A 21464-nucleotide genomic window follows, 5' to 3' on the forward strand; every position below is an offset into this window, starting at 1 on the left:
GGTGCATACAATTTATTACAGTCTAAAATAGGGCGAGGTACCACATTGCGTTCTTGCAATATAAGAAAATAAGGCCACTATATATTATAAACATATTATGAATGGAAGATTTCAAAGTTGTAGCGACATCCATTAAACATGTTACATTGGACGTATTTCGGCCACCTTTCAAAATAGTTCTCTGGAATAATTTGCGACACGATACATTTTTCTACTAACTTTATATCGAGAATGGACGAACTTTAAATATATTTCGGTCATATTCTCAACTGATAAATGACATTACTACAGTCACATTATAAGACTGAATGCGATTTTTACGATAATTTTTACTTGTAAATATGTTTCACCATTTCAAAACTACATTATTTTAATGCATTTCATCTCTATTAGATTAAATCTTATCCTACTAATATTTTAAACGCGAAAGTTTATGAGATTGGAACGATGATTGTTATTCTTACACGCAAAAACTATGGATTTTGTAGTTTTTTACAGTATAATATACATCAGAATGATACATAGACTATAAATTTCATGCGGGTGAAACCACGAGCACATCTAGTTTGAAATAAAAGATAGACTATGTCTGTCCGTCCTCGTATTAGATAAATCTATCTACAAATCATATTCACTTATATTAACATTCATTCAGCCGTTTTTCGTCGTGTAAAGTTAACAAACTGAGAGACAGGCAGACGTACTTTGGCATTTATAATGTAACTGCAAGAATTAATTATTATTAATAGCAAGTTTTATATAAATAGATACCTATACTAATTTTAAAACAATGCATAATTTATTTTATACTAGCTTTTGCTTGCGACTTTGTTTGCTGTTTTGTACAAAAGATAGTCGGTCGGACCTCTTGATACATTCTATCACATACTAAACATAAAGATCCGTTTCGCCACAACCAAGTAGATATAACAAATAGACACACTTTCGAATTTATAATATTACTATAAACTTGTTATACCTTGTTGATAACTTATTTCGCAGATTACATGTCAGATTTCTACTAAAAATCTCAACACAAGATGAATATGTATTGAAATTCCGTTTTCTTTGACGTAGAAGATGCGTATTATTCTAAGTAGTTTGCACCAATTTGTGGAATTTGACGTCAGTGTTTTAAAATGCAGAGGTAGGTGCGCGTTTACTGCATAAATTATTCAATGATCTTCACTGAACAATTTCTATATATCTATCATCTATTTCTGACATATTCACTGCACACGCCAAAGGACCTAATGTTGTGATGGTTATAATTTATTGCGGCTACACAATATTCTATCTTATTCTGTTTTACCAATTCCTACATTTCATGCATTTTTGTTAAGTATATTAATTTCACAGTTGTATGTGGTTTGCGATTATAGGTATAATGTACAATATAAAGTTATGTATAATAGTAAATAGTTTTACATCATACAATAACTGTATGCAACTTTTGACTGCTAATGTTTCCTATACAGCGGCCCTGAAACACCGACAGAAATAACTTTTTTTAATACAATATTTATTTTGTTTCTCTGTAAAGTCCGTAACACAGATGCTTTAACTGAAACGGTTCCAAATCTTTCGACCCGCTCACCACAATTTGACGCGAATCTTAAATGGCGCTAAAATGTTCTCAGTTGATTATTTCGAAACGCAGTTACAACTTACGTTTTATTTATGCAGTTTTCAAGGTAGGTAGGTATTTAAATAACAACATATATATCTCAAAATGTGTGTACATTCCTGTTTACAAGTTATAATTAGTATGATTAATTAAAATATACGTAATTGCCTTATGTAATTGTAATAAACAATATTTACGTCTCAATTGAATAATTGGAAAGTTATTGTATAATGACTCAAGCTAAAATTGGTTCATGTAATTTTTTTTAATTAACTTTACCGAGGTAGAAGTCTTCTATATAAGTTACCTCTGTCTCACTTATTTCAGTCATCAAATAGTTTACATTGTAAACTGTGTTTGAAGGGTGAGATATAGCAGTGTAATTAGAGGGTACGGAGGCGGTATACTTACACTTAGTCCTATAGGACCACTACCACGGACATCAGGGGGATGCTGCATATATACCAATTATATAAAAAAGTAATTCATTTTCTTTTTTATTTTTATATACGATATGTTAGTTTAATTTAAAAGTTAATTTTAAAAAAACCATGAAATTTAGCACTGTCACATTGAAAACTTAAAATAATTTGTCCTTTTACTATTTCATATGTAACTATCAGTAACACGGCCGAACAGTCGCCAGAGATTTCAATATCTAAATCCCATTTTGGCAAACATTGCTTGTCATTTTGCCGGAGTCATAATTAACGAAGTCAGATAATTTTCTTGTTTATTGATAGGCAACTTATATTGCCAATTTTTTGTAATGTCAAGGTATACTTGACTTTAACTCGGACATAGTCTTCGAGCAATACCATTACTGGCGAGTAGCGTAGCCTGTGGGCTGGAAGACAAAGTTATAATATATATGTATATATATATATCGGCCAAAAAGCCATTATGGATTTAGTAGGTTCTACTGACACTTTGGATTTAAATAGTACTTAGTCAGACGTAGTAATATTAGATATTACGTTTATTGTTTTATTATTTAATTGTTATTGTTAATTGTTTTATTTTCTGTATTACGACTTATCCCTAAAATAAAATATGAAAAACTTTTGATCTATTTCGTCATGAACTGTGAACATTATATTTTTATGGTTTATATTTACTAATTAAAATGGAATTGGGACACTTGCTCGCTTGTTTATGATATATGTGGTGCAGCTGCGGGGGCTGCAATCTTCTTTAGATATGTTAATTCTGTACAAGTGAGTCAGGAACGGACGCGAAGCCAACTTGCGTAATATTACGCCCATTCATGGCGCATCACGGGCCAATTTCGAATATCTGCGGTTTATGCGAATATTACTCTTTACTGTAGGAGTATAGAGTTTAGCATTGAATGATATTCATTACGTATACAAGGGTGGGCATACTTTTTATTGCATCGTAATGCAATTTGTTTGTGGTGTAACTTAATTGTATCGGAATGCACGTGTTCGCCGGAAATACCGTGTTTGTTTGACTTGCATATTTATTTTTGTCAGTACAGTGTCATCTGGGGGCGTCATCCTCTGCGGCGGCCACGAGTTCAGTCTGATTGGCTCTTGTTCTGGTTTCGCAATGCATCAATCGATGCGCTCAGATATGTTAATAGGAGTTAAAAACGTTTGGTAAATTATTGTGTCGTTAGTATTAGCCGAGCGACAACAGACAACAGAATGACAAATCTTTGATCGAAATTTACTGGTTGCTTTTAGAAAAAGCAAGTATAAAGTTTTTTATAGCATAGACAAACGAGTTTGCGGCTCACCTATAATCAGTGATTACAGCCGCACATAAGCACACGAAACACCAGGTGAATTGCAAATGTGTTGCCGGCCTTTTAAGAAGGAATAAGCTCTTTTCTTGAAGGTTTCAATATCGTATTAGTTTGGAAATAACATTGCTAGAAGGTGATTCCACAATGTGGTTGTGCGTGGCAAATGTTTATAGAAAATTGCAATCACACTTTCGTAAAGACAGCCTTTTGATCCAGATGATCAGGACGGTATTTTAGTTTCTGGCGGTTGGTACGGTGGTGAAACTCAGGAGCTGGTCTTAATCCGAACAATTCCTCAGAATACTTTCCGTAATAGATGCACAGAGATGTAATATCTCTTAGTAAAGGTCTTCTCATAAATAAACTTTTAGTGCAATAATATAATACTTAGTTGGTTAGCTATAGAAGTACAATACATTCTAAAATTTACAATTTCATATATACATTTATATTAAAGTTGTAAGTTATTACTCATGTGAAAAAACAATAATAGAAAAGTATAATCATGTGATAACATAATTCAGGTACTGTACGATAAAAATATTTCATGGACATTGTCCTTGGATCACGGATTAGCGACACTTTCTTCAGTAGTAACAAATTGATAAGCAACGAAAAGATATATACAGCTCTGCTTTGTACGACCTCTGTAGTCTAATATATTTTAACATATTCGTTCTCTAATTTTAGAACCTTACGTGACTAATTAACAAACGCTTGCCTTGTTTTCGAACCTTAGATTCGTGTCCTACCTTAACATATTAGTCTCTACTATTCTCTAAAGAATTTCATAAATCGTATGGCTATTAGACAAAATGAAATAAAAAAAATCCAATTACCTATTATTATAATTATAATCAATATTATTTAATGGGATAATAAATTGTGAAAATATATTATTTCCCGGTATCGACCGACTTGATGTGTCATTAATCTATTTATACGGTGCAAACATTACAAATAGATTCACTCGTTTAAAATAACATAGTGGTACGCACCTGTCACTCTACACGTCCAAGATCAACATGGTATTCGCCGCGTCTCGCTACAAAATTGTTAATTTATGTATTTATTCTTTACATACTGTACTATTAAGTTAAACTGCAGTTAAAATAACGGTATTCTTAGATATTGAGAATCCTCCTAATATAATAAATGTGAAAGTTTGTAAACATGTTTGAAGATTTAGATGACAGTAAGTTTGTTACTCGACGATTAAAAATGAATCGATGGATTTGAATGTTATTTTAATGAACGAAATTTTATATATAAACAGATATATATTAGAATCAGGTGCATATACTTTTTATATAAATTTTATATACAGATCTTTGTGAAATTATATATAATTTATATCATTCTGATTTCGTAATATAATAGTAAATAAAAATATTTTACGTACTAACAGAAACGTTTATAATACAATATTGTTTTATAACATTTCTTTGATTGTTAGAATTGTGTCACAACACACCGTTGCAGATAATATCACAATATTTTCTGTAACGGATGATTTCTTTTATTAAATAATATTCGTATTACGTAATAACAGAAATCTTTATACAGTTAAAAGTAAGTTCACAGGCGGACTTTAACTTTTGTAACATCGTAGAATTATATCACATATTTGTTTGCCTTGATATTCGATGGACATTATTTATAAACAGCAACATTTGAGTTTTTTAATTATTCTAATCCAATATGCACTATTCTATATTTTTAGATTAGCCTCCAAATGCAGTTTATTTTGTGGTAATAGATACTGGCATATGAATTCGATTTAAACCATGCAGACTTTTTTTCTTGTATCACATTACTAATATTATAAATGCGAAATTTTTGTTATGCGGATGTTTGTTACTCTTTCCCTCAAAAGTAATGAACGGACGTGAAACTTTACAGCAATATAGCCTAATATTAAGCATCACAATCAATCATAGGCTATAATTTTCACGCGGATGAAACCGCGGGCAAAGCTAGTTTTAATATAAAATGATCACATGCATATTGACATATCAGTGGTACATTAAAGCAGACAAAATGCCAACTTGGGTCTCGAAATGTACGTGAGTTAGGCCGATGATCGCGTTCCTTGGTACACCGCCAGAATGGCCGATCCTTTTGGCTGTGGATGCTCTCTGGTCGTAGCGCGCCGGCGAAAATAATGCCAGTTCAGAGATTAACGAACTTCAGCCGCCTGACCTATTAAACGGTTGCAGGTAAATGCATTAATTAGTCTTATTCTCATTGGAATTTAGTCGTCTTTGTAGTTACAATAAAATGCCGGATTAAATTAAGACGGAGCTCTCGGCAACAATGACTGAGAAGAGTGTTTAATTTAGTCTCAATCTTAGTCATAATGATGTAGACACGTTTTTGGTAAACGATAATAATGGAAATTCATTAGGTTTATTTCAAATTCAATGATGAAATGTTAAATCATAACTTTTGAAACCTACTTGCAAATACTTCTTAGACATTCTATCGTAATTATCTTCTTTTATCTTATCTACTGATTGCACTGTACTAACCGAAGGAAGGTGCGATGCAAAGTTTCAGTTGTAATAAATTTAATTCAGTATGTTGTATGTGTTATATCGAATTAAATTAATCTACTTAATATTTGTGCCTTATATTTTATTTACATTTTATCAAATGTTTACGGAATTGAAATACTTTTTAATGTTATCTTTATAGTGTAATGAAATTAAATTATCAATGGAAGTAATATCTAAATTAATTCCATTTTTAATTTATTTTCATTCTAAGTTAGGGTTATGTTTACTATCTTAGGGTTCCTAACCGATTGAATCCAAGAATTGGAAATCATATCGTGCAGTGGCAATGCTATTGATTTCTCTTGATTGAGGCTCAGCCTACTAATGATAATAATTTCGAATAGTTTTAGATACTGTTGAACTAAAGTGATTGAAATGAAAGTATATATTTTTTACTACAAGCTCTGATATATTTTTTACGTTTTTATTAAGTTTTCAAGAGATAATTTTTTCTCCATCGGATTAAGGTGCCAGTTGAATAATATGTCAATTCTACAAAAATATTAATTTATTTAATTTATAACTAAATTAAATAAATAATGAAATACAAGTGAAGAAAAGTTTGTATTCCAAGCACTGTAATTTGAATAAGGATTAAATTGATTGAACGTTATGTTTATATTTTGTACAAGTCTGATATGTAGATAAAAGAGATTAGATTTAAAATTTAATATTAACTTTTATTAACGCAGGCATTTTATGGATGATAATGGAATGGTGCACCCCATTCCATTATCATCTATAAAAAAAAATGGTCATGAGGGAGGGAAGAGAGGGGATTGTTAGTAATACCTATGTTAATAATAATCCCATTGCCAGCTAGCAATGTACCATGTCAATTTGACCTCCATGCGGTTTCTCCTGGACGCTTTTGTTATTAATGTCTGGTCAACTTGTCACGGTGGGCTATGTGCCTATACCCCCAGCCCTCACGCTCATCTTATCATTTTCCAGAGGTGCTTTGTCAGAGGTACCATTCCATTACCGTCCATTAAAAAAATTTACCATTGAATTAATATTACTACAAATATTTATTGTAATGATGGTGGCGATGCAACTATATGCGATTCGCTAGTCCATTAGTGTACTATAGATTGTATAGTGATTAATTTGAAATACTGCTGACTGTCTAATGTAATGGACTAGAATAATAAAAAAATACTGTTTTTAATTTTGAATAGGAATGTATTGGTGACGTAATGAGTCGGCTAGTGTATTAAATTAGACCTTAACAATGTTCTTTTTTACTAATTGTTTATTATTTGCTTTCAGGTAATTAACCTTCACGTTCCTCTTTTCTGAACAACTGTTTGCTTGGCAAATCTACAGTAACTCGGTGAGTCCGGGGGCCAGGGGACAAATATTTGGATGGCTAATTAGTTACGGTCAGAAAACTTAAAATTTTGTGTAGGTCTAATGAAATGAATGGTCATAATTTAATTTGTCTAGACTATTGGTCTAAACTATTGGACTATTGGCAAACAAACATAGTCACGATACAAACATGCTTAGCATAACGCCTTATTTGTATGGAGGTGAGCTAAGCACAAATATCGCTAGATCACAAGGCTCAATACATAATTTTACTAATAATGTAACTTATACCATACTTAAACATGACAATTGCCTTGTCGGAAATTCTTGGCTCTCACATAAAATTGACATGGTCTTTGTCACCTTATCTCGTTTTTCCCTTCAGAAAGTTTAAAGATACGAGAGGAGAATATTTATTTTATTACACATGTTTAATTATTAGACAAAAACTATAGGGTATAAATAAATATCATGGTTTTTTGTATTTTAAAATTCCAGCCTCCATTTCTGATCTATTGGCAAAGAATGTAAAATATTTTATTATTTCTACTCGAAATCTTCGCTATAAAATTAATTTTATCCAATAAACGTGCTTTATAGAAATAGTTACGGTTTAATACGTAAGAAAACAGTTGGCATTTCTTTTATAGTTTGCCAATTAAATCAGCAGCATAGTGCAAAACGTGGATTCTTTAGCTTTATTTATCTCGTCGCTAAGCGCATTCAATACACCTACGCATGTTTCAGTAGCCAAAATGAGAGCTTTACTTTAATAATTAATCACTGGCTTTGCCCTCATGAATTTCTAACTCTCTATCCCGTTATAGATATCAGGAGACACATTTTTGTTCCACTTCAGCGACTAATCTTATTTTCAGGACACTTACAATTTATACAATGAACGATACAAACTGTGTTTGAAAAATGTTTTTATTACAAAATTTTTAATGTATTCACTAATATCAGAATTTCTGAAAAAAATATTAAACAATGAGAAAATGGCCAGAACCCAAAGCCAAGCTACATGGGTCCTATGTACACAACGGAAAATGAGGGATAAAACATAGTACTGTATTCTTCTAGATTCATTTAGACCAGAAGGATGATACCGTAAAATTGCATTGTCAATTCACATAAGATTAAGTCAAATGGATGCCGACAATAGATTCCAAATTTTGAAGAATTGCCCATATTTTATAAATATTGAATTGTTTATAAGAACAAATTGTAGTTGTAAACACAAATTAGATACCTAAAATATATAGGTAAAAATCTAATAATAAACTATGAATAGGAATATAATTTAGATAGATAAATATGAGGTTCACTTGTTTACGCCGATAAAAAAAAGTAAGGGATTTTTAATCGGTCAATATACCAAAAATATGTTTAGAAATCTATTGGAACATTCTTAGTTATACAATAGGTTAATGTATTTTAAATGTTATGATCTCAATTACAATACCAGGCATATGGTATAAATCATCTAATGTAAATAAAATATCTTCAATGTGCTTAATGTATGAAGGTTAGCAACTATTGTTCTAGGATTTTTTTACCATTAATATTCAATTTCCTAAGGATCTTATTTGGGATATACATTATACGGATATAGTTTTGTTTAATAACTTTTATAATTAAGACAGATTTTATTGTTCTAGTCCTATTACAAGTTTTGCTTTATTAGTAAACCTATAATGCATTATTGGATCAAATTGAGCTGAAATATTGGCATATTTAGTTTCTATTATTTTAATACCCGGCCTATTTAGCTTATATTACTTAGTATTCAGATAATACTCTGGTAATTGAGCACTAAAGTAAAGTGAGAAGAAGGACCCCTCTGATTTATCTCGATAAGTATTTTGTGAATGCAAAATCTTGATAACGATTCACTTTTTGTGACCAGACGACATATTTCGTGGTGGCTTGTTTTTCGCGTCACAGAAATAGACTCGTCCACTAGTTTACTAATAAGAAAAAGCTAGAGATTGGCCGTGTACGAAATGACCATCCTCATCAATCAGCTACTTGGAAGTGTTCCAAATTTTTTCCACGTTTAAGTTTTGTAGTTTAGTACAATAATTCTACACGCTCTTGTCTCATTGAATGCTTTTGTATTATACTATGACAACAATTTTTTTTTTCATAAAAATATTTTATAAAATACTAACCCGAAATACTACTATGTATACCATAGTAGTATGCTGATTGTCATTTATATTTTAATATGTTTTTGACCTACTTTGATGATTTTAAAAGAGTTTATGACACATGACAATTTTCCTGTTATTACTTATAGGAAGATTATGTTTTAAATTTGAATGAAACAATGGTGGGACAATAATGAAAAAATCGGACGCTTTTAGGTATTTGTAAACAAGTCCGTTTAAATAGAATATATTTGAAATCCGTTCCAATTTGTTGTTTGTGTTTCGTCCTATTTTTACAATTTTATCACTTTATTCTCATATTTGCTGTCATCAAATAAATCTCGTTACATATTGTTTGTGCTGCTTTGTATCTATTTTTCTATTAACATACCTACATATATAATCCAGCGTTTGATTAAATAAACATTTTGTAAAAACCATTCATTTTACATTCTACAATAAGGAGACCCGCATATAGATCGAAAATGTAAGTTATTCGTGGACTACAATTTATATCTTTTAAATGCTACTTACGATGCAAATTAAATACATAGTCAGTACTAATTATAATATTTTTAAATATTCTTAACACAATAATTTTCTTATTTACAATATTATTCTTCCAAATATTAAAATACACCGTCGCCGTGGCTCTATTATTTACGTTTGTTAATTAGGTACCTACTAAATGATTTGTTTTCCTGTTGACGGACTATGAAGGTATTTCTATACTTTCATTGTCGTGAAAAGTTCTCAGAGACAGTACGAATGAAGTGTTCACGACACCTTTACGCAATTCCTGTCTCACGCCTCGGCGCTTGCCAAAGGGCTACGTCACACTTTAGTCACACGCGTCGGCACCGCCACCGTTAGCGAATTATAGCTCTCTTTATATTCTGTTTTTAAGCCTATATCGACATTACTGTATGAGAATGCAGGTGTCTGCAGCTATAGTGACCTATATATTTATTAATCATAACATATGTGTCATCTTCGGTTTATGACTAGTTTACTGATCCTAAAATAATCTAAAAGTAATCACTGGGTGTGCGGTTAATTTTGTTAAGATGTGTAGCATTTATGAGAACGTGGAGTGTTATAAAAAAAGGCGGAATCGTGACGTGAACTGCGTGTCTCTGGATGTTTTCTTCCTAGTCAGACGGGACGTTGAACTTTTGCTCCTTATTTAGATTATAGGAGTGGAGACGTCGGCTGAATCGGGTTGCCCACTACGCGAAATAAGAATGACTACTTCCGCAATCAGTACTTGATCTATGATTGATCAAACGTTACTCTTTAAAATTAGATTTAATTGTAAAGAGAACCAAATATTCCAAAAAATAGATCTGTGTACAACAGACTGCACTACTACTAAAAACAAAAAGATGAAGACTTTAGACTAAAAAACAACAATGATACAATGTACAAAATTGTTCCGTTACAACAATCCAGTTGAGTTTATTTTGGTTAAATAGCAGTTAGCAATTCTCTAAGAGCAACTAATAACTAAGGCATGATCTAAGGCTATATAGCTATAATTTGAAATTAGGAATAATTTTATTTTTAGGGATATTTGTTAAAATACTTAAGTCGACCTAAGAATTTAATTACATATTTGTGCATTTAAGTTTAAAAATTACAAATATTTAATAATACGTATGGTAGGGTGAGTCCTGTATGCAAAAATAGAAGATAATTACCTATAGATTATGAGCATTTAATTATAACATAATATTACGTATTTAGTATCAGTTCATAACATTTAGTCAATATTGCTCTCAATGTTGTTGGCATTTTTATTAGAAATAGTATTGATAAAAATACGTCATTTGCTCGACCTAGGATAACACAAATAATATCTTCTAATGTATATGAGTCAATTTGTAAAGATTTAATTATTGAAGGATATAGATGGGTGTGTTTATATGCGATTTTGGTGATGTACGTAGTGAAAGTTGCAACAACAGCGCAATCCTCGACCACACGACATGCAGTTCAGAAATAGACCACGGAAGCGTCCGAGCGACCCGTTTGGTATTTGTTCAGCGTTGACCTAAAACAGAGCTCGCTTTGCTCGTTTGTTATTCGCTTGGCCGACTAGCCTGCTGTGAATATTGTCTAAAGTTATTCCCGCACCAATTGCAATAGTTTATAAAATAGACTTTATTTTCCTTGTAGCATTCGTCTGGTGATACTTATTACTAACGATAAAAGTGTAGTAACGACTTTTATTTCTTTTCTACGTTCTATATATACAGCTATCTGTCCAAATACCCCTATATTTTATTTACACCTGTCCGTTATTATACACTGTACTTGCCTTCAGAATTAAATCTCATTTTATAAATAATATGATTACCAATTTCCACCAATTGTTATATCATGTGCAAATTCACTTGTGCATTATAGTTTGTATAAATATGCATAAAGTAGAATTTCATTCACTATAATAGAAAGCACCTTAGCGTTAATCTTATTCCATGCGCCTACCCTTGAATTTCATAAATCTGTTGTGACCACAACTGCCGTTAACTCTAATTCAGATGTGGGCTGATGTTAATTTTTGAATGTTCGCGTTAATTTCTTCCATCGTAGCGAGACACCGTCACGCGGCATAGTGCCAGATCGTGCTGTGCCGACTCGCACGTGAAACATGACCAATGAATGGAGGACAGCACGTGTGAACATATCTGCTTGAAACGCGGACGCCACCGCAACGTTGATGATACCGTATCTCTATATTAGTACTAAATCTTAACTCCCGACCGGCATTGATTGACAAGTATCTATAAACTGGAGTTCAGCGGGTAACTTTGCTATGAAAGTTTTATGTGTCAATTTATTACACAAGATAATGCTTGTAATTCATAATTTACCGATGTCTATTCATATGTATTATAACTATTCAAATATTCAATTGCAATTGTTATGATTAAAAAATTGTAATATGAACTTTAATAAAATTTGCAATAGACAGATTTATTCAATTAATAACTATAGTGTTTTGTATAAAATAATTTAGTTAATAGTGACTGAGACAAATTCAATGCAAATGGCTAGTTTGATCAACGATGTTTAATTTGGCACTTTGTTCAACATAGTACCCACGTTGCCTAAGACTACAATACCGACGTTGCCAAGGAAATGATTTTTGCCAGAGAGATAGTTGGGAAGTTATTTCACGCTGTCTCCGTGAGACAATTTACAAGTGTTTCAGTTAATTGTGTATTGTGTGTTCCACTCGGCTGCCAATGACTATAAATTCAGATTAATCAGTGGTGTGATTATTTTGATGGTATAACTACCAGCGCGCGATGCCAAGGTTATCTTCAGCTTAAGTCTCAGTCTATTTCAACAGCTGCTGTAATTCTGCTGCTTACAAATTAATTGTCTATCATATGGTCTTATAAGTAGAATCAATTTAACTTTCAAAAGTCATCAATCCTCAAATTAAAAATATATCAAATGCGGAAATGCGAAACCGTAGTAAGAATTATCACAACTAGCAAAAGTGGTGAGCGATGTACCACTCTTTTGGTACCATATAAAACTATAAATAAAGTAGCCACACGAGATGTTCACCGACTTATTTAAAATCTGCTGCTAATATTGATTTGATTTATATCCACAGATTTGCGTCAGTGACTTAAATTGAGGCAATTTTTTCACTCTTTGACTATTAAATTGAAAAATTGCTTAAAATGCTTAAATTAAAAGCCGGTCATTGTACTCGTAGTCTGCTGTGGTTGTGTGATTATTACGTTCAGAAATATTATCATACTTCGCGGGGTTAGCTAGCGGTTAGCGGTACTGTTAGAAATTTTGCGATTACTGTTTGGGTATCTACAAAGTTAGACATTTGGATTTATCTGTAGCAACAGGTGCAGGAAATATAAAGTTCAAAAGATTTGAAAATAAAGATATTGCCTTTTTTTGCATAGAATACATTCAAATCCAATCTACAATGAAAATAACATGCATACATTTTACAACATATATTTGAAATATCGAAGCTGAAAGTGCTTCGGCGCACTCAACTATAGGAAATGTATCTATCTATATATACTTTGAATATTTTTGCTTTCTTTAAATTTATAGATTTTTCGTCGACGACGACGTATTTTAAAATTATGTTAGTACGGTCTTGTTGCGAGGCTAATAATTTGAATGAAAATTATAAACGTACGTGTGAAAATGTTTATGCCGATGTTCATCTTAAAATGTCCCAAAGAATGTATCCCATAATACTACGTAAGACTTGTGTTACGTAATTGACTTTTATTTAGAATAACTGTGTGAGTGTCGATGCCGGTGCCAATAATAGGCATTTTATATAAAAAAAATAAACTATACATTTAAACTGTACGAATGTTCCTACTGTATATATGTATTTAATGATGTAGTAGTGAAATTTATGAATAAATTCGGGAGCATAAGTCCTTAGTCCTCAGAAATAACAGCGCATGATGTATAACTTACAAAGTACCTTCTTTAGGTAATTAGAATAGCAAACACGCTGATTGATCAACTGATGGTAAAAGGTAACTGTCGCCTATATGCATTAATTGCACTACGGAGATCACGTTATATGTGCCGTAACCCGTCATCCGTGATACCTGAGTGGTATCACGGGTGACACTGTGTAAGGGGTGATGTGAGTGGGAATGGTATTGTTAGTAACGTGGTCTAATGACTCCATTGCTATTAAGCTACCATGTCAGATAGACCTCCACGCAATTCCCTTTGGTTTCACCTCAAGCTCATCCTATCATTTTCCATAGATTTATTTAGGCCCTGCCATTTGTCATTTCAGTGGACTAACATGTCACAGGCCTCTTATCCTAATGTCACTGCCTATTTTGTATCAATAGAACCGATAACACACTTTACAAAGCTGACTTAGCTGCTGAAATGGAGCCAAGGTACCCACGGCATATTACAACCTACCTTCTTAGTATATTGCGCTATAATATGAATTTAGTACAATGTACATTTAGCAAAACCTAGTAAAGTATGATGGTTGTCTCAAATAAGTTCTAGCTTTTAATATTTCTAATGCCATATAAACATTTTTACATATTTTGTTTCTCCCAATACAGACAACAGTTGTAATTATGAATTAATATTGTTACGAACTAACAGATCAGACTCTTCCTTAAGACATACTTCACACGTTGTGTTAATTATAGTTATTGTTTAGTGTCACCGCCATTGAATAATTTGCGTCCATATGCAAGCATGTGAAATTAAGGCGCATGTTTACAATGTTGGTGTATTGCCATTTTTCTGGGCGCCGTAGCGGCGTTGCCGGTTGCGTAACAGGCCGCTCATACAATTTGTACCCATGGCTATTGCGATTACGAACGGCAGAAGTGGTAATTCTGTGTGTTTTTACAGCTGCACTTCGCTATAGGCCAAGACTGGGTGTAACTCTAACTGTGCTCTGACGATAAACAGACGGCCGCTGTTGCCGACTCGCTGAAAACATCCTTTTACGTCATCAGCCCGCTATGGTTTTACCTTCAGTATATAAAGTGTGAGATGTTTCTAAGTTTGGCGAAACGGTTTTGAGTAAAAATGCTATGTGGTATGTTTGCTTGTACGAATACCATTATAAAAGTGGTATATTTAATATTTCCAAAGACACCATGATCGCAGGCGGATGCAGAAGCAGAGGCGATTTTGTTTTACACATGTCTTCGTTTGATATTTATCAGTATTATTATTATTCATTACCAACGAATATTGTTTTTACATAACATAGTAAGATATCAAGAAACTTTTCATAATAAATGCTGGCAAATATTGTTTTAATACCAAATTAACGAGTGCGTACTGTATCGCATCAAACACCTACACATTATCGCAGATTTGTAGTAATGAGGAATTTATCGAAAACAATGTAGTTTTTATGAGAGTTGTCTGTTTATCGCTGATGTATCGTCTATAAACCTATTTAACAATATTTAGCAAATAACGACTTTGAGAATGACGTGTAATATTGGTAATAATTATATGTATACATTATTTCATATATGCATTTCGGCCTCCGTTTATTGCAGCAGCAGACGTAGTTTCGCTTAAACGAGATTCCAGGTTAGATTTCGATAAGGTTATTGTGTATATTAATATAATGTGGTTTCTATAATAAGATTGAGGTTAAATTTTCAACCTAAATTAAGCTTCGCATTTGCAGGTTTATATGTTTATGCATTAAGAAATAATAAGTACATTTGAATAACATCATGTTCGATGACTAGTAGAAAGAGAAAAATATATCCATTCCACTTAATAGATCTTCCATAAATTACGTTACACATAAAGGAGGGGTCGCCGAAACAAGAGTCATAAATTTTGTGACGCCACATTTAATCTACATTTTGCTAATATATATTTTAAATCCTAATAAAATAATTTGGTAACTACTGGTTGTGTGTGTAAATTGAGTCATTTCTGGGTGTTCCAATTGTAAAATATGGGACGTCAAACTAAGGGTTTGGCGAGTCTCAAGGACAACAAGGGCCTTATCATTGTCACAGCTGGTCACATTTCTGAAAATCATGTTCACCAGTCAAAAATCATGAAATTGGCGTGGTGTACCTTACCATGGCCTCTAAATGCCTCGTTAGTGGTTACAAACCCAAAACCTGTAAACAAATCTATTCTTGTATTAACTAACTAACTAATTATTTGTATTAACTCTAGTTTAAAGAGACTAAATCTTACGTTTATTATTCATGTAGACTAATTGTATATATACGTTAAAAATGTTGTATGTACAAATTTCTAACAAATATTAAACGTGACTAGGTACGGAAACTGCGTGAATAGTTTACCGTTGCCGGCAATTCATTCATCGACTTACGAAAGTCAATTGAGTTACGAATATAGCCTAGTGCGGTAATCCAAACTTATACATGTTGTGCAAGGCTCAGTAGAGAAAATTGTACATTTAGGCGGCAACTTTTTGAACACTCAGTTCTTATGATTTGGAATTTTGATACTAGTATAATAGTGATATTTAACAGTGTGTAAAGTACCTAAAAGATTTCAGATACAGGTTTTTCGCGAAAGAACTGTTTGGAGAGTGCATCATGTGAATTGCAATTCTGAAGAGTGCTATAGTGCACATAGATGTAGCACTTGGAGCATGGGTTAGTAATATTACCAGATGAGTCGAGCAAATGGGCATACTCGTTTGTTCATTGTGGAATACAACCCTTTGAGGAAGCAGTTCACCACATCACTTTTACGCCCTCTTTATATTTTTTGCGTGAGATGTTCAAAAGAAATATAGTAAATGATTTATGGTAACATTGCCTATCCTTGTCTTTATTCTTAACATTGTCTATATATTACAACAGAGGTCCCTATATATCTAAACAATACGAGTACTAGTTGAAATAGTGCGTCAAAAAATTGAATAAATAATTCGAAAAGATATTTTTATTTTCAATATCATTATGTATTTAATCAGAAATAGGGAACGAAAAATTCAAAATTTCCTACTAGTATACTTCAACGTTTCAAAACAGATTTTTATATTTTTCGTTTCATGTTCTTTGATGGAAAAATGAGAGTGGCTATTTCGTCAGCAAACCTACATATTTTAGTTCATAGTGTTAACGATTGTGTTTTTTAAAATAGTGAATGAATTGTTAGTGCCAGGACATCGTGGTGTCTCTATCGCGCTTAGCCGGTATTAACGGGGTCATTTCTACACAATTCTGTCGTCACCCTTTCAAAATTTGTCCCACAAATCATATTTAGCTTACACTATGGAGAATTCTGAGTATGTTTGTCTTGGAATAGGCACCATAATGAAAGTTGGCATTTGATACATGCCACAACTGGGCGCGACCCAAATTCTTAAGAAGCATACCCTAAAATACTTAATCTATCTACATATCTATTTTTTACAATTTGTTTCTAGATTGTAAGGAATACATTAGAATTTATTTTTCCTGTTAAAATATATTTTTATTGTTTAGCATATTACTTAATCAGATTTTAACGGTTCTGAATCTAAAAGAACGATAGGTTCCATCTGAATGTCACTTTGCTAAAAATTTTACACTTTTCATAGGATGCTAATGCTAGAGCGATTTGGAATATATAGCGAGATAGACATATTTTTTATTTGTATCTTAAGTACAATTATACGTTCAAAGTTTTATATAAACTTTCCCTAATAATATTATTCTGTTACCCATTTTAGAGAGATTTAGATTAGAAATACGAGTAGATTCTATTTTAGCTTTTCGTTCAGAACCCTAAAGGAAATTTTATTATTAAACCTTTTTCAATATTGTTCTAAAATTATAGTTAACTTTAAATGCATTAACCTGTCACACTTTAAGTTGATAAACAATACAACTTAATAATGTTAGTGGGCGAAGGCAGGTGGCTGCGCCCACGCGTGGGTCAGTGCCGTGTGCAGACTAACGTCACCGTCGCAGCCTCCGATGACGTGTACCATCGCGGAACTCCATTCACAAAGACTTGTTTATTAACAATGTCACAGTAAACTCGTACATAGATACACCCAATACATTAGATACTTTTGTAAATAATATAAATGTCAATAAGTTTATGTTTAGTAATTTCATCCGATAAATTCCAATTGGTAGCTAGAAAATGTATGAGGTAAGTAATATTTTTTTTAATATTTTACAAATTATATGATTATTAATTAATGCTTCGATATTATTTTGTTTAATTCCGCTACCATACGCATGTGTGCGACCACCACATATTCATTGCAGAGGACTGACCACTTCTAAAAACATTACAAACTTTCTTATTAGTAGTTCGCTACTAGTGGTTGTAATTATGTGTTGTGGTACAAATTGAATCAGTAATAAAAATTAAAATCTGTGTTCAGGTCCATTGTCTCTACTGTTCAATGCTCTAGGTTCTGTTGAAAAAATGGCAAAATAATATATTAAAAACAGTATTATGTGAATTTAAAATATGCACAGTTATTATCAAAACGTTAGTTTTTATAGTAATTATTCAATATTAAAAAGTGATATCTTGATTTGATCGTTGTTATTCTCTTGAAATGTTAATGCACCAGTTGAAGATCAAACGAATAAGGCACACGCGTACTGAGTTGGTGTCGGCGCATATGGTTCCGCAACCACATCGCTTGGGATTTGATTGACGTGTTGCGCTTACGTTACACGTATGCGATCAAATTGTCAGGGTTTTTATTTCGGTTTGTTTTGTGAGACAAGCCTTGACCTACATTCGAATAAACTAGTTAGTGTACTCAAATTATGCGTTATAATAATTGTTATTTGATTCAAATTTATCAGTTGGTGCGAAAAATATTTAGTAGTTTTCAAAAATCATTGGACACCTTATCAACCAACTACATAATATTTAAATAATTAAAGTAAATATTTTTTAAATAAAATTTATTTATAAATTATTATAGTAATTATACTGCAAAATAATTTTCTCATATTACATAAGAGTTCTATTTTTTGGACCTAAGAATATGTGTGTATCTAAAATCTGAAAGTACGGATGTACGTACTTTTCATAAGAATCTTATTAAATTTAATGTTTTGGCATCTGATTAATATAAGAATGTTTGTGTGACATTTGTTTCATATTTATTTATTTTGTACGATTATTATTAAACGACATTGTATTTAAAAAAAAATACAACGTAATAGTCGGAATAGGTTTATTGAAGTTTCTGTGTTTTTATAAATGGAATAATGTAGTCATTGCAAATCATCGACTGAATGTGTCATATCAAGTAGTAACAAATATGTTTGTTTCACATTGGTGCGAGTGGGAGATGTCGACAGAAGACAAATCACCGACGATGACTCCACATGTGACGGAAAAAGAACGTAAAGGATGAAGATTTCAGAATGTGCAAACATTAAAATAGAGAATTGAGTTTTATAAATTAACGACTCTGAATTTAAATAAAATTGTTAATGCAATATATATTAAATAGCTGTTAATATTCTGTATTGATTTCCCCCTTGTTTCTTGTGTTCGTTCAAGTAGAGCATTCTGGTAACGGCAGTAAGTCTTACATTGATTGAGCAAATTTAAGTTTGTTAAGTTTGGTAGCATGATGACCTAACAATGACCAACATAACTAACTAATTTTTAGTTACTTTTAATCTAGAATTCCGTAGACTCTCAAAGTTATCTTTTATGAAGTAAATTACGTAACTCTATTCGACTATAGAGTTCTTTAAAATAATAATTTAATATTAGTAGTTGATAAGTTTTTTAACTAAGCTATTTTCATTATATATAAAGGAAAATTTGTATATTTCTGTTAGCCACACCCTGTGTATGTTCCCACTTGGGACGACAATAGCAAGAACATTCTGGGACAGACTCGCTCGCCAGGCCGTGGGAGTCAGGGAAATGCGTTATGAAAAGCGGTATCTAACATTAATAATATCTACACTATCCAAGTCGGCACTGTAATTCAAACTTTATTTAGAATACTGAATATTTTTACCTACTTTGATAAAAAGTAGGTTATTTAAACGTCATTCTGGTATTTTTCTGGAGATGAGTCTATTTTCAAGAATTGTCTTTACAATTTTAAAAATTCCACAGTTTTAAATTTCTTAAAATTATAATATAAGTATTACAGTAATTTTCTTATAGTAGTGATCATGTAAAAGTACATCTTCGCAGTATGTGATTCAGCATATGATTGAAATATTTAATAAAATTCAAACTATAAAACTATTAATACAAACACTAGTTCATTTCATGTCTATGTGCAGAAATTCAATTGGCAATGGCCTTTACTTGCCTGCATATACGCTCATAATTCGCACCAAACGGTAATGAGTCAGCGGTACGCACGTGTGCCAGTTTGTTTACAAAAATGTGTTCTGCAATACCGACGTAAAGATGCGTAACACACATTATACGTATCTTATTAAATTGTTCGTTGTTGGGCATTGTCGATATATTTATTACCAACACCAGACTATACTATTAATTAAAAGTATTTATTATTCGGTAATGCTTATTTTTTTACTACGAACGAATTGTCTGTAATAATAAGTAATACAAAAATATCAACCATCAGTTTTACTTTTATATAGGGTGTAAAGTAGTTACAATCATTAAGTACCGCCACAGAGTATTACATAGTAATTAATCTTGATAATGAACTCAAAATGATCATATTATATTAGTCGAATAAACTCTTGAACAACTGTAAAATGGATAATGCAAACATCTTTATTGAAATAAATAGTGACAAGTAACAAAAAACTTTTATCACTACCTGAGTAATTTGACTGGAGTTATAATGGATTGGAAATCCATGGAGATATTAGAAGTGAGTCGAGGTGGTCTAAAATGAGTTACGTTATTATATGCGCTAACGCGTTGTTTTTATAAAGAACACAAATTATGTTTCACGTTGATGCAATTTTTAAAACAAATTATATATTATGTTTTTGATGTCTGCATCTGTTTACCTAACTTTTAGTTTTATATTGCATAACTCGCGTAAGCGGACAGATGTTTTATTTATTCCCCCTAGTATTTTCAGCTTTATTGCGAGTTTTAAACATTACGTAATACAACCCATCTTTCCCCGCCGCTGGAAGCTGTTTAGTATTTGGTTTATTCATCATATATGCTCATTATTCTACCGTAACATTTTATAACTATATTTTAAATTCTAAAAGCAGTCACAGTAAATTTTAATAGAGACGTTTATCTTAAAATTCATCAAATAAATGTTCCCGCATATCAGTACTTAAAATTAATATGCATATATAAATCAATATGAGTAACCTTTATGGGTTCTCCTCTTCACACAGTTTATACAAAGGTGTAATGTATGATATTTTATAAAATCAAATAAGTTATATTTATTTATTTATTTTATATTAAAATTTGTGAACATTTTGTTGCCTCAGAATGGAACCATTGGAAATTTACTATTTACTAAACCCGTCTATGAGTAAATAAAAATCTTTCACGCTCAATTCATATAATCGTAAAGCCACAGTGGCATTCTCTCCATTTTC

General features: G+C 31.9%; 1 protein-coding gene across 2 annotated transcripts in view; it reads left to right on the top strand.

The window, feature by feature from the left end:
• LOC131848198 (myocardin-related transcription factor B) overlaps positions 1–21464 on the top strand; it is a 39369-nt gene that overhangs the window by 9195 nt on the left and 8710 nt on the right. The window lies entirely within an intron of this gene.

This window comes from Achroia grisella, unplaced genomic scaffold, assembly GCF_030625045.1.
Source record: "Achroia grisella isolate CSIRO2021 unplaced genomic scaffold, CSIRO_AGI_Agris_v1 utg546, whole genome shotgun sequence".
Taxonomy (NCBI): Eukaryota; Metazoa; Arthropoda; class Insecta; order Lepidoptera; family Pyralidae; genus Achroia; species Achroia grisella.